The sequence below is a fragment of the Balaenoptera musculus genome, chromosome 17 (genome assembly GCF_009873245.2).
Source record: "Balaenoptera musculus isolate JJ_BM4_2016_0621 chromosome 17, mBalMus1.pri.v3, whole genome shotgun sequence".
NCBI lineage: Eukaryota > Metazoa > Chordata > Mammalia > Artiodactyla > Balaenopteridae > Balaenoptera > Balaenoptera musculus.
The window spans coordinates 2,464,613-2,479,216 of NC_045801.1; positions in this window are offsets into that span (position 1 = coordinate 2,464,613).

Here is a 14,604-nt window from a genome sequence, read left to right on the forward strand (position 1 = left end):
CGGCTCCCACCCCAGCACCCTCGGCAGGGAGGTTCTGCCCTCAGACAGGGCAGCCAGTCCCCTGTGCCCACCCAAACACTCTGCACCCACCAGGGAGGCGGGGAGCAGAACTGGCCTGTCCTGCACGGCTGGACCTGTTAGCACGGTGCCCGGGGGGCCTGTGGGCCCCAGGGGTGAGTGGACCTTGGAGCGTCAGCATGTGGTGGTCACTTCCGCTCACCACCACACCCAGGGGCCTGGCCAGAGCGGGAGAGAGGCACACTCTGCCCAGGTCACAAGAGAGGAGACTGCAGCCCAGCTGAACCCAGGTCCACGGGCCACCCAGCAGCCTCAGGACACACTCAGCCACTACCCAGCTCCGCCCTCCTCCTACCTCCCATGTATGTCCCGTCCCTGGGCCCAGCGTCCAGCCCCATGAAGTGGGAGAAGGCCCAAGGACCCCTCCATGTAACGGCCCCACACCGTGCCCTCGTCACAGGCCGCTCCCCACATCTGTCCCCAAAGCCACACTGGAAGACACCCACCACCCCATTTTACGGATGAGGAAACCAAGGCTCAGACCATGCAATCAGTGACTTGCCTGAGGCTCCAGGCCAGGATTCCCAGCCAGCCCAGGGTGGGCACTTTCTGTGTACATTCTCCTTCAAACAGCCCCTGGAGGGAAACTGAGGCCCAGCCTCCAACAGATGTCAGGGCTCCAGGAGGCGGCCCTATCACCCGGCGCCTGCCCCAGTCCCCGGGCCCGCCCCTCCCCTGCTGCGCCCGGAGCACAGGGCCACTGATGGTCAGGCGGGCAGGAAGGGGGCACGAGATCACAGAGGTGGCCGGGGCCGCTGGCCAAGGCCCTGGTGGATGCACGTCAGAGGGGCCTGCAGGAGCCGCGGGAAAGAGCTCTGACCTGGCCTCGGCAGGCCACGTCCAAAATAACCAGCCCCACCGCCCTGCAAGGACTCAGCCGGGCGCACGTAGGACTCTCAGCCCCAGACGCTGCCAAGCTGGGTGCGGAAGGTCACAGCTATTTCTGGGCCAGCCTGGCAGCAAGACGCAGCCCCCCAGCGCCCCCAAAGAGCCGGCGCAAGAGGGGCGGTCGAGGCAGGCCCCAGCCCCAGGACGCGGGGTCTCTACCTGTGGCCGAGGGCCTGCTGGGGCACCCCGCGCCGCTGTCCGTCCTCTCTGAGCTGGCTCCCTTTCAAAAAGCCCATCGGCACCATTAGTGTGTCAGGGTCACGTTGGTCCCCTTGGCATTTAAGGGCCTTCTCGGCCACCAAGCTCTGTGCTGGGCCCTTGGCCGGACAAAGAACCACATCCGACCCCTGAAACAAGCGGGGGCTCTGCTCTCCGCTCTCCAGTGGCTTCGACCCTAAGCGCACAGGGCCGCAGGAGGCTTTGACCGTGGCAGGGACCCCCCCCACCCGTGCCCACACGGGCACCCCCTGCCCTGCCGGGCCACACCCCCGGAGATGCCAGCACTGCACCCTACCACACACAGCCTCCAGCCTGGGGCTCCACCTGCCCCATGTGGGTCCCCACCACCCCCATAACTTTGTGGGCACCAATGACCATCTGGCCCATGGGAACCTCTGGCCTCTGGGCCATTGAGGCCCAGAGAGGGCAGAAGACCCTGAGGTGCAGCCTCACTCAAACCGCCAGGCCAGGCAGGTTCTCTGGGGGCCGAGGGGGAGGGGACAGTTCCCTCTTATCACCCCAGGCCCAGGCTTCTGCCCCACAGCCTTGTTCAAGCTGCTCCTGCCCACAGAGTCTGCCCTTCCCAGCAGATCCCGAGCTCGGGAGCCTGGCGTGCTTCCCGTCCTGGCTCCCCCTGCAAGCCGTGTGACCCTGGGCACACCCCTCGACCTCCCTGTGCCTCAGTTTACTCATCGGTAGAACAGGTTCACTGGAAGCTCATCCTTCACGGAGCTGCCGTTGGCTCTTCTCCCGGGTCTAGAAGGACACTCCTCTCCCAAGCAGCCTTGCCTGCGTCCCCCGAATGCTCCCACCGTGCTGGACGCCCACGGGGGCTCTGACAGGACTCTGGGACCCCCAGGAGGGTCCACGTTCAGGTTCATGATTCTCCCAGTGGGTTCCTTGGGACACTCAAGGGGACCTCTTGCCCGCAGGATGTCTCTACAGACATGGGGACCTGAAGATCTGAAGGGCAGCCAGTGGCGCATTTCCAGAATGCGGTTTTTTTTTTTGGCTGCACCACACGGCATGTGGGATCTTAGTTCCCTGACCAGGGATCGAACCCGTGCCCCCTGCGGTGGAAGCGCGGAGTCCTAACCACTGGACCGCCAGGGAAGTCCCTCCAGAATGTATTTGAAGCCAGGCCCTAGCAATGAGGCACCTCACAGAACCCCACTTCGGCAACGCCAGGCTAGGGCACCCTGGGCCCCAGCCTCCCAGCTGTGAGGGTCGGAGAGCCTCCTGGCCTGGCCCCCCCCGACTCCTGCTCATCTGTGTGTCTGGGACCATCTCTCTGAGCCTGGGCGCCATCTGTGAAGAGGGACCATGAAGACTCGTGGCTGTGAGGAGTGTTGCAGGCGGGCCACGCTGGCGGTCACTGTGTGAACGTCACAGCAGGGGTGGGGGCAGAGCACACACCCCTCCCCGCTTCCCCTGTGTCCCCACCTTGGCCATGCCGTGGCGACAATGACCTGAGGGTGGCAGGATTAGCTCCTGGATGCAGGCATCCCCTGCCCTGAGAACGGCCGAGGCTGGATGCCCAGCCCAAGCGGGCAGTGGGAAGGCCCCAGCCACAGGGAGCCCAGTGCCCGCCAAGCGCCCAGCCGTGCCACCCTCCCCGCAGCCCCTGCCGCCCCCTCAGCAGCCCCGCCGATGCCAGCAGAGCTGCCTTCCCAGACAGAAGGCAGCAGAGGGCCGGGCACAGCGCGTCCTGGGGAGCTGGGCATCAGGACCCGGGCTGCCTACACCACCCGCCGTAAGCACCTGCCCAGCTCCCAGGGGAGGAAGCAAGGCACCATCAGAACGGATGACCCGAGGGAAACCCCTCCTCTCCCGGGCCTGAGCTTTTTGAGGGGCTGAGGCGCCTTCCAGCCTGGGGTCTGCACCGGGCCCTGGCTCCCTGGGAGGCTCTGGGCATTGCTGCGGGCCAGAGGGCAGACCTGCGCCAGGCACCGCGGGCTGCTCCAGCCCCTCCACCCCTCCCTGCCCAGGGGCCAACTTCAGTCCCTTTCCCCGGGCTGCACAGCACAGCACAACAGCCTCCCGGGAGGGGCTGCGGGCTGCGGGCTGGACGAGCTGGCCTGAGGGTGGCCCCCAGGGTGCAGGAAAGGCTCCACCTGGCAGCATCTTGCAGGCCATTCCCACGGTCAGAAGGACACAGCGGCTCGCAGGCCTCCTGCAGCAGAGCCGGGCCAGCACTCCGGGGGGCAGCCGCGGGTCAGCCCCTCGGGGACCAGGAGGCCCCTGGGCTGCACCTTCACACCGGGCAGAAACGCCCAGAGCCAAACAACAAGGTCCTACTGCAGAGCACAGGGAACTACTGACATAGCCAACATCCTGTGATAAACCATAATGGAAAAGAATATGAAAAGCAATGTCTGTGTATACACACACACACACACACACACACACACACACACACATGAATCACTTTGCTGTACGGCAGAAATTAACACTGTAAATCAACTATACTTCAATTGAAAAAAAAAAAGTGCCCAGAGCCAGGTGGGTGCATGGGCCCGGCAGCCCTACTCGCCAGGCCCAGCAAGGCCAACATAAAAAGAAACGTATGCAGGGACAGAATGGGCAGGGGGGCACACTTCAGAGGTGACCAAGCGGGTGCCCTCTTGGCTCCATCTGACCCCTCGGCGATTCTGTGAGCTCCGCACGGGGCAGGGACCCGGGGTGCAGAGCAGGGCAGGGCAGGGGCTGCTCTGTGCCCGCGCCCCCCGGTGCACCCTGCTGCCCGGGCTCAGGGGACTGAAGCAGGGGAGAGACCGGAGACAGATCCCAGACAAAGAAGAAGACGGGCCCCACGCATCAGGGTGATGAGGGTCACAGGGCAGGGGAGGGCGGGGACTTTGCACACAGCCGTCTACCTGCCCCTAAGCCTCACTCCTCCATTCACTCAGCAAAACTCAGGCCAGGGAGGAAGGATGGCCCACCTGTTCTCCCGCACCCGCTGAGCAGCCCACGTCCCAAGCAGCGAACAGGGGCTGCTTCACTTTCTCCTGCAAGCGAATCAAGCCCCTGCCTGCTCGAACCCTGGGACAGAGCTGGGTTAATCCTATTTTGCAGACTAACTGTGAGCCTGCTCAAGCCAGGCTGTGTGGGGCAGGGGAGCCGTTTACATTTTTTTTTAATGGAGATAAAATTCACCTAACGTGACGTTCGCCATTTTACTATTTGAAAGTGTGCGCTTCGGTGTTTTTTTAGTACATTCACAGTGTCGTGTAATCACCACACCACCACCAATTCCAGAGCACTTCCATCACCCCCTAAAGACACCCACAACTGTTAGCAGTCACTCCCCATCCCCCCGCCCCAGCCCCTGGCAACCGGGAATCTGCTCTCTCTCTCTCTATGGATTTGCCTGTTCTGGACACTTTACACAAATGGAATCATCGCCGTGTGGTCCTTTGCGTCTGGCCCCCTTCATTCAGGATGACACTTCCAAGCGTCACCCAGGCTGCAGGGTAGGTCAGGCTGCTGAGTACTAGGCCACTGTGCGGAGAGACCACGTTTTGCGTGACCTGCTCTCCAGCTGACGGACATTTGGGTCATTTCCAGGTCTGTCTTTATTTCACCCACAGGGACGGGGCAGCAGCACGTACCAGGGGAGCGGTGCTGGACAGGGGGGTCCAGGTGACACAGGGTGGGCGGGCAGAGAGGACCCAGGTCCACACCTGGGGGCACCCGGTCAGCCCCTTCCCGGCCCGTCAGGGCTGCGCCAAGCTGCCGAGGGCACTGGGCCTGTCTGGGAGGGACAGAGGCCCCAGCAGCCAGCCGGACGGGGAGGGGCCCTCCAGGGTTCCAGGCGGGACAGTGCTGGCCTTCAAGGGTGGGAAAGGTTTGTCAAAGCCTTTTTAGAAGTTAAAAACACAACTATCACACATGAAGTGACTATGAGTCTGAGATCCAGTCAATCATCTGTGACGGAGCTGGCAGGGGGCAACGCTGGTTCGAGAATTCACGGCACTGAGTGCTTTCAGCCCGCAGATTCTGAGAGCTAAAATGGGAGAGGGGAGAAGAGACCGGCGGTGTTCGACGGGGCCCCAGGGAGGCAACCTCCTCCACCAGACAAAACTGCACATTCATGCGACCCCCCCCCAATCCAGGCCCCACTCAATCAGAAGCAGGTACGGACATCCCTCGAGAGCTGGACTGCCCCAGGCGGCCTGCTGGGCGGCACCCAATAGTCACAGAAGGACACGCCGTCCCCCTTTTGCCTTAAAAGATCCAACTGGGTGAATGGGGTAGGTGTCTGGGCGGAGGGCATGGCCTGAGCAAAGGCCACGAGGCAGGAAAGGGCAGGGAGCAGAAAGGTGACCCAGCCTTCAGGGGAACCACAGGGAGCTGGTCCCTAGGGCAGGCGGGCTTGCGGTGGGCACCGGTCCTCAGAATCCCAAATCCAGGCGTGTCACAGAATCAAGCTCAAGGTAAGGAAATGGAAACTCCCCAGAATCCCCAGCCGGGGGCAAGAGGGCTGCCATGGGTGGTGAGATGGCAACACCTGGGCCCAGGTGCCTGGAGCCACCTGGGGTGACCAGGAATCTGAGGAGCATCTGCCCAGAACCAGACCCCCGCTGGCATCGCAGGTCCCCCCAACCCTGCCCCCGACTCCCTACGTGGTGACAGCTGAGTCCATCCTCTCCTCCTCGGCTGAAACCCTCCCACGGCACCCACATCACGAAGAAGGAAAGCCTATGTTCGTCCTTAGGCCTGAAAGAAGGCCCCACCCCACTGACCTCCTCCTCCCCCCACTCCCTTCCTCAGCTCCAGCCTCACCTGCCCTCCTGCTGTTCCTGAAACTTGCCTCTGAGATCCTGCCTCCGGCCCTTTGCACTTACTGTGCCCTCTGCCAGCTCTCTGCCCCTGCACCATCCCACACTGCCACCAGGCCTTTGCCTATGGGTGCCACCTACCCAGGACTCCCTCCTGGCTCTCCTGTGCCTGTCTAGACCCCACCTCCTTGGAGGCCGGCTCACCAGCTCACAAACACTTACTGAGCACCTACTGGATGCCCTGGCTATGCTCTGGGTCCAAAGGAGCTCTCCAGAAGAAAAGCTCAGTTCCTAGCATGACAGCCAATTTGGCCACGGCAACCAGGTGGTGACCCTGAGGGCCAGGCGCCCCCAGACCATGGCCCCAGCAGCAGCAAGAGAAGAAGAGAGGCCCTTGGCTGAGGAGGAGCCCCTGCCCCAGCTGGACTCCAGACGCACTGAGAAGCTCCCATCTCAACCTACTTTCTACCCAGACGCCCTGGCAGAAGGGGAGGGGCGTGGAGAGCACTATCTTGTCACGTTCCATCAACAGAGCACGCAGCACCCAGGAAGAAATGGTCTGGGCGCTGAGGCTAGCCACCGTCCCTCGGCCAGCCTCCCCCCAGCCTCCCCAGGTTCCCGGCTCTCGGCGCAGGGCTCCCCCAACACCCCTCAAGGCTTCTCCCATTTCAGCAGCATCCCAACAAGCGCCAGGGAGCCCAGCCTCAGCCTCCTGCTGCCTCCCCCACTCCTGCTCACGCACGCAGCCAACGTCTCTTAAGAGAGCACCCTTCCCTCTGCTTCCACGTTCCGCTGGACGTGGCATTTCATTACAAGGCAGCGGAGCGAGGCCGACACTGCTCGGACCTGGGGTCAGAGGCCCTCTACCGCCGGGAGGCAGCTGATCCTCCACAAACGGGGCACCCACACCCCACGCGGCCGTGAGGCTGGGTCAGTGCAAGCAGCGCAAGCAGCAGGCTTGGGAACGGTCACTGACCCTCCCGGGACAGGCTCACGGGTGTCTGTCCTCGGCCCATGGATGCCCATGGATGCCCCTGGACCATCCAGTCTCACCCAGGACTGGCCGGTGGACACGCCTCCCGGCAGCATGCTCCTGAATCCCCGATCCGCCCGAAGCCCTGGTTCTCACGCTCACTTCCCCGGGGTGGGGTACCGTAAACTCACCCTGGCCCCGAAACCCCAGCACACTCTCTGGGAGGCTTTGCCCATAAGAACCTGCGCCAGAGCCTTCCAAAGGGAGGGAGGGGAGGAGGGGGAGGGGGAGGGAGGGGAGGAGGGGGAGGGGGAGGGAGGGGAGGAGGGGAGGGAGGGGAGGAGGGGGAGGGGGAGGGAGGGAAGGAGGGGGAGGGGGAAGGAGGGGAGGAGGGGGAGGGGGAGGGAGGGGCGGAGGGGGAGGGGGGGGGAGGGGAGGCGGGCGAGGGGGTGGGCGGGGAGGAAACCAAGGTGGGGTGCTCCTTGGCCTCCCCAGGGCTGGCCGGGCAGGGCTGTCTGACCCCTGAGCCCACCAGGCTCCTTCTGAAGACAGGAGGCCCAGGCAGGCACAAGGCAGCCAAGCAGACAGGACGCGAGGCCCTGAGGGGTCAGCGTCCCTCCTAGCGCCGGGCAGGCCCAGCTGGCAGTGTCTGTGGGAACAGTCCCCAGGCCCGGCCGGCCACACTCAGGCCAGTCAGTGGGCATCGGGGCTGCAGCAAATGCCGGGGCAGCTGGGCACGTCCCGAGGGGCGGAAGCCCAGGCCCCGACCCTGCTCCAACCACGTCCAGACCTGCAGGCTGATCTGGGGGTCTCCTGGGGGTCCTGGGGGAGGGGCGGGAGGGCTGGGGGAGGGGACGAGAGAAAGAGGTCTGTGGGGCACGACCACCCCTACCGTCACCATCCATGCCCCCAGACCCCTTCCACCTCTAACGCCCCAGAGGCTGCCCCCTTCCACCTGCAGCGCTCTCCCCCCAGCCCTTCCCCTAGACGCCTCCCCCTTGACCCTCAGCTGGCGCCAAAGTCCCTTCCTCTGACCCCTCCCCGGGGTTAGGGGCTCCTCCCCCGGCTCCCTGGACCCCACACCTCCCCTAATGTCACACAGTCCACCCAGGGCCGAGGCTGCGGTGGCCTCACTGCTGTCTGCAGACCGTGACTTCGTGGGCTGTGGCCATGCTGGGCCTCATCGGGGGCCTGTGGGGGGCAGGGGCAGCTGACGAGGTGGACGGACAGAGGAACACCCTTGATGAATGGTTCAATCTGCACTCCAGCCCACACGCCCAGCGGGCTCTGCCTGGCTCTGTCCTCCGCGTTCCCTGCCCCCCACGCTCCACCCAGGGACCCCCAGCCTCTGGCTGTCCTCACAGGCCAGGGGGCCCCTCGGGACGGCCCTTCCGGTGACTTCCTGCCAGGGAAGCTGGGAGGAGGGGTAAACAAGGCCTCCAGATGGCTTCCTGCGGCTGCCCGGCGACCGTGGGAACGGCCCAGCCCTGGAGGCCACGGCGGAGGGGCGAGCAGCGGGGAAGGGCTACACCCTCAGCAGGGCACCTTCTGCACACCCCGGGAGGCCCCCTTTTACACCTCCCAACACGCCCACAAAAGGGGCGCACACCTCCACTTACAGAGGGGGAGACTGAGGCACGGACCGGCACGTTAACACCAGAGGCCAGAAGCAGGGCTTCCTGCTCACCAGATGCCCCTTCCTTATCAGACTGTCACCCACCCGTGGAGGCAGGTCCTCCCAGCCCCATTTGAGAAACAGGGAAAACTGAGGCCAGAGAGGGGAGGGTCTCCCGGGCCAGATGAGCCGGTGGCTGTACTGGGGTGAGGTCCACTGCCCCCCGGTCCCACACACACCTGGAGGCCCCTCATCTGTAAACGAGGGGACGACAGTCTGGCTCCAGGCCGTTCTACAAGGACCGCACAGCCCCGACTCGAGGGGTACCAGCCAGACGCGCCTGCCACCCTGGGCAGAGGGTACGTGGCCTGGGAGACTGGGCAGTGACAGCCACTGCCACACAGCTGGCCGTGAGGATGAAGGCCGTGCGCTGGACCAGCTCCACTCCGGCCTAGAGCGAGACCACGACAGGGCCCCTGAGGGGCGCTCTTAACTCAGGCCCCGAGCTCCCAGGAGCTGCCTTCGCCCAGCTCTCCCTTCCTGGAGCCCCTCCCGCCAGCGACTGTGATACCCACATCCTTCAAGCCCCAGACAGACACCACCTCCTCTCAGAAGGTTACCTTGACTTCCTGCGCCAACACGACCTCAACATCTTGGGGACACACGCTCCAGGAAGGTGACAGTCGTCTCCTGCAGGTCCTGTTCACCCATGGTCCCACCTGGGGTCAGGACCACCTTTCTCCGCCCTCTCCCATCCCCTACAGGGGCCAGTGCAGGCCTGGCAGCCCCTCAAGGGGCACAGGAAGGCAGGAGCCAGGCCAAGCCAGTAGGCTGCCTCCCCAACACCACTACACAGCAGCCAAGCTGGTGGTGACGGGGGCAAGAGGGATGCAGGGCCCTGTTTAGAAGAGGCCGTCACGAGGGTACTGATTCATAAACAGGGTCCATCCAGACCCGGGACCCGGGCCCCCAAGTGCCATCAGGAGAGAGGCCCACAGTCAGTGGTGAGGGAAATTTCAAGTGAGATACATCACGCTGCACGTGGGCAGCCTGTCCCTGTGAGATCCAGTATATGCCCCGCAGCCCAGAGCCCAGAGCAGCTGTGAATTTCCTGGGCTGTGTGACTGTTCGTAAGGAGCCTCACCGAATCTGTACTGAACAACAACATGGGGCGCTGTTTGGATGGTCCCCGCCCCCAACATGAGCTCCTGGGCCCAGGAGGTACCGTCACGGCAGGGCCCCAGGCCCTCTCTGCCCACTCCCTGCACAGGGTCTGGCCCAAGAGCGCAACTTGACAGACAGGGGAACTGAGACACCCACAGACGGCCCTTCCCGAGGTTGCAGGCTTCAGAGACTGTACACGGCAAGTCTGCCGGGCCGGTCACAAGGGGTAGACGCAGGGCTGCAAGCAGGTCGCCTGGCCCAGGTGGCTTGGGCTTAACCGCCAAGACTACCAGCTTTGTCCTGACCCCCCACCCAGTCTGCTGTGGGGTCCAAGGTCTGCTCCAAGCTCTCCACTCTCTAGACAAGAAAACTGAGGCCCAGGAAGAGCAGGGGCCGGCCCAGGGTCACCCAGAGAGGCCTGGCAGAGATGGGGCCACGGCTCTGGGCTCCCTAGGGCTATGCAGAGGGGACTGCTAGGTCACCATGGGGAGCCCCGGGCACCCTCGGGCACCCCCTAAGCTCCGCATGGCAATTCCCAGCAGATGGGCCACTGGGCAGCCAGCCAGAGAGAAGTGAAGGCCAGGAGAAGGCTCAGCAGCTGAGCCCATGGGGAGATGAAAGGGGAGGAAATGTTTGGCTTGGCAGGGCCTGGTCCAGGCAAGGGAGGAGGAGGGGCCTGTCCCAGCACCACCAGACGATGCCCAGAGGGTGGCAGCGGAAGCAGCAGGAAGGGGCGCCCGCTGGGGGCAGGCGCAGAGCAGACAGCAGGTGAAGCCCACCGTAGGTAGCGGTGGGGCGGTGACGGGACATGCAGGCGGTCACTGCGGGAACTCTGGGTGGGGTGGCGGGGAATCCTCGTCGCTCTCCCGCGCCTCTTCCAGGAAGCCTGAGTCACAAGAGGGGCCCCGGGGCCAGGAGAGGGGCCGGGAGCACCAATCCCATGGGAAGGGGACAGGGCAGGGCTGCCTGCCCGCCCGCCTCCTCCAGCTGGGCCAGCCCTTGCTTCGGGGTCTTTGTGGCGAGCGAGGCCATGGGAACGGGCTCCTGCAGCTCCCAGGAGGGGCTGGGGGGATGGAGGAGCTGGTGACAGCAGGTCAGAGCCCCCCTTCTGCAGAAGGGGAAACTGAGACCCCAGAGGAGAAAAGTTGGCCCAAAGCCAGATGGCTAATGACCTTTCATTGACTAAGGGGGCTCTGGGCAGCCAGGCCGGGGTGCTGGGGAGACCCAGAGCAGCACCCACGGACATCCTGGCTGAGTCCTATTCCAGCACATCAGCCCCCAGCCACGCACCAGAGACCATCCCTCCACCCTGCTCTAGAACACTCCACGGCTCCTGCCGCCCCCTGCCTCAGAATCTGAGTCAGGAAATAGAACCACAGCACGACACAGTCTGGGGGCTCCCAACCTTCCACCTGCCCACATCAGCCACGCATGCCTCCTTCCCGGGGGCATCAGCATCTCCTGGGGGACGTGTGGGCGCACCTCAGAGAGCACCAAGCATCTGGGAGCACCTCCCCCATTGACAACCTCGGATCTGATCCAGTCCCTCATTTGCTGGTGCAGAATGGAGACCCAGGGTGGTGACACCCACCCCTGGACTCATCCAGGACTCAGCCAAGCTCCGGCCAGGCACACAGTAGGTGCACAATAAAGGTGGTGGCCGGGAAGATCCAGGATAGAGAGGGGGCTCGTGGCACAGAGGCCTGAGAAGCTGGGGCAGCGGGAGGAGCCGCGCGGGGCTCAGGTCTGATTGCCGGACCAGTTTCTCCTCAACTCCCTTCTGGCTGTGATGGCCAAGGACAGCGGGACCCCACTCCAGCCATCCTGGGGGGTCGTCACCTTCTAGAGATGAGAACGCTGGCCTCCACAAGGCTCAAGCCACCTCCTTGCCCGCTGAGACCCTCGGGCACTGAGGCTTAGGTCCTCACATCCAAATGTACACACCAGGGACTTCACTGGTGGTCCAGCAGTTAAGACTCCACGCTCCCAATGCAGGGGGCCCGGGTTCAATCGCTGGTGGGGGAACTAGATCCCGCATGCCGCAACTAAGAGCCCGCATGCTGCAACTAAAAGATCCTGGACGCAGCAACGAAGATCCTGCATGCCACAACTCAGACCCAGCACAGCCAAATAAATAAACAAATATTAAAAAAAAACAAATGTACACACCACCTGCCTTGCGAGGGCTCGCAGAGGACACACACTCCCAACTGAGGCCTGGGCGGAGGAGGGGACAGACCCCAGGCAGCAGAACAGTCACTGTGGCGGGAACTGGGCCTGGCTGGGGCTTCCACACACCCCTGACCTGGGCAGCCTTCCAGAGTCCCGACAGGAACAATTCCCAGCCTGCCCGGGGGACTCGGGGCACTGGGCCAGAGGTGGGGTCGGACAGAGGGGCCCCCTCCCTGAGCCATCACCGCCCAGAGCCCCTGTGACCTCAGGAAGTGAGGAGCCTTGCTGAACTTTGGCCTCTCGCTGCAGGACAGGTAGACAATGACTCCAGTTGCTGCGGGACAGACCAGGATGGGGGAGGGGCCCGGCCCACAGCAGGCACCCAACACACCTGGTGACTACCTTCTCTGCACCTCGGCTTCCCCACCCGGAAGGGGAGCCACCACCCCTCTCCCAGAGTCCCGGCGGCAGGAGACGCTGTGACCCTGGGGACGTGGACAAAGCCCTGCTCCACACAAACGGACCTGCCCTCATTCCCTCCAGCCTTCAGAGTCCCTCCAGGCCCAGCTTCCTGGCCAGGAAAACGGCAGGGTGCATTGGCCAAGCCCTGGGCCCTCCAGCCAGCCCGGCAGCCCACCCACCCACCCGCCAGAACCCCCAGCACTGAAGGCAGGGTCCAGGAGAGCAGGGTCACACCTGTTCTGCTCCCTGGTCCTCAGTGCCCGGAGCCCCACCTGGCAGAGTGGACCCTGGCCACATGCGTCAGTGGGCACACACAGCCCCACCCGTCACACGGCGTCACCGTCCCAAGTGAGAGGAGGGTATTGTGAGGTTCGGCGGGGACACACCCAAGACGGCACAGCCACCTGTGTGTGTGGGCGCCTCCACTTGACTGCCAGCTCCACGGGGCCAGGGCCCAGGTCAGTCTTGATAACAGCTTATCGGGGCCTGGCACACAGTAGGTGCTCAAGTTTTGGTGACTCAGTGAGAAAGGAATGCCTGACGGGCTGCTCAGAGCCAGACTCCAAACCACCTTGTGACCCCACGGAGGACCACCACCCAGACGACAAGGACACGAGGAGGCACAGCGCCACGGCCTGAGGCGGGACCTGCCATCGTCCATCCCTCAGTCCAGCACCGGGCCTGGCACATGGTGCGTGGCAAGCACTATGGGGGTGTTGGGGGGTGGTCAGCTCCCCAGGGGGACATTTGGGGGGCGGCCTGTTCTCCTGAATACCTGCAGCAAGGGAGGCCTGGGTGGCCGTGGGGAGACCCCCCACGCCTGCCTCAGGGCCCATTTACTCCTCACAGCAGCCTGCCGGGAAGGTCAACCAGCACCCACTTCACAGGTGGGAAAACCAAGGCTCTGGTGAGGTCTGCAGGCTGAGGGGCTGGATATGACTCCACCTCTCTGGGCCTCAGTCTCCTCATCTGAGAAGTGGGGTTAAGAACTTCATGGGAGGATTTGAGGTCAGTGAGGTAAGGCACCTGCACAGAGCTGCAAAGGGGTCTCCATTTGGGCAAGGCCACAGGCATCCTGTGTCGGCTGACCCTCTCTGGTCCACAGCCCCACACTGCTCCAGCCTAGGAGCAGGCCCCCCTGGAGTCCACACACCACTGATGCCCAGCACCCAGGCACCCACCATCACATGCAGGGCTGACCACAGAGCCAGCCAGCCAGGAGAGGAGGCACAGCGCATGCCCACCTGCCAGGGCTGCAGTGCCCGGCACACTGTGACCAGCTGGCCTGGACTCCACCCACCCTCAGACCCGCTATCAGGCTCCGGCCTGTGGAGTCACCATGCTCCACCCAGGAAGGCCAGACCAGGGCGACAGCTGCTCTACTGGCCTGGAGCTGACACGCCACCCACCCCAACTCAGCCGGCCACCAGCTAGCTGCCCGGGAGAACACAGGAGCGCATCACGAGCCGCCTAGGACAAGGCTGAGACCTGCTCTAAGCTGGGGGACTGCTTGGACAGATGAGGCACCGCCGGGCTAGCAGCCCCAGAGTGGCCTGAAAGCCGGGGCGCGGACCTGTACCGGGACCTGGAGCTCAGCCTCGGCGACGTTCGCCGGCACCCCCCGCCATCACGACGCAGGGAATCCGGTGGGGTTGTGGCGGGCAGGAGCGCTAGAGACCAAGTCCCCCCAAACTGTGCGGAGGAGGAAACTGAGCCAGGGGATGGGGGGCAGCACCCGACACCCTGCCGGCCCTTGGGGAAGAGGTACTCGGGGTGGGGGGGGGTCTCCCGCCCCCAGAATCGGGGGCGGGGGGAGGGGGTCACGCCTCCCAGACCGGTTGTCCCGTTGCCGCGGGGGGAAGCGGCGGGCGGAGTCCCGAGCCGGCCCCCGGGCTGAGAGTTGCACGTGGCAGCCTCCAGGCCCGCGCTCGCGCCGCAGCGGCCGCCAGGAGCAGGGTCCCTGGACTTGGGGAGTCGGCCCGCCCTCGGGCCGCGCGCGCCCCGCCACGCGCCCGCACCACGCGCGCGCCCCCGCCCGAGCGGGCGCGAGGAAACTGACCTGGCGGTCCGGGCGCCGGCTTCACGGGCGGAGGGCTCGGGGCGCGTGCGCGTGCACGCGGGTCCGGGGCGCGTGCGCGGCCCCGCTCCGGGCGCGCGGGCAGGGCCCGCCGCATCACGTGGGCGGCGCGGCCCAATGGGAGCTCTCCCCACACCGGGGAGACGCGGGCGCGCGCGCGCGCCCCGGAGCCCCG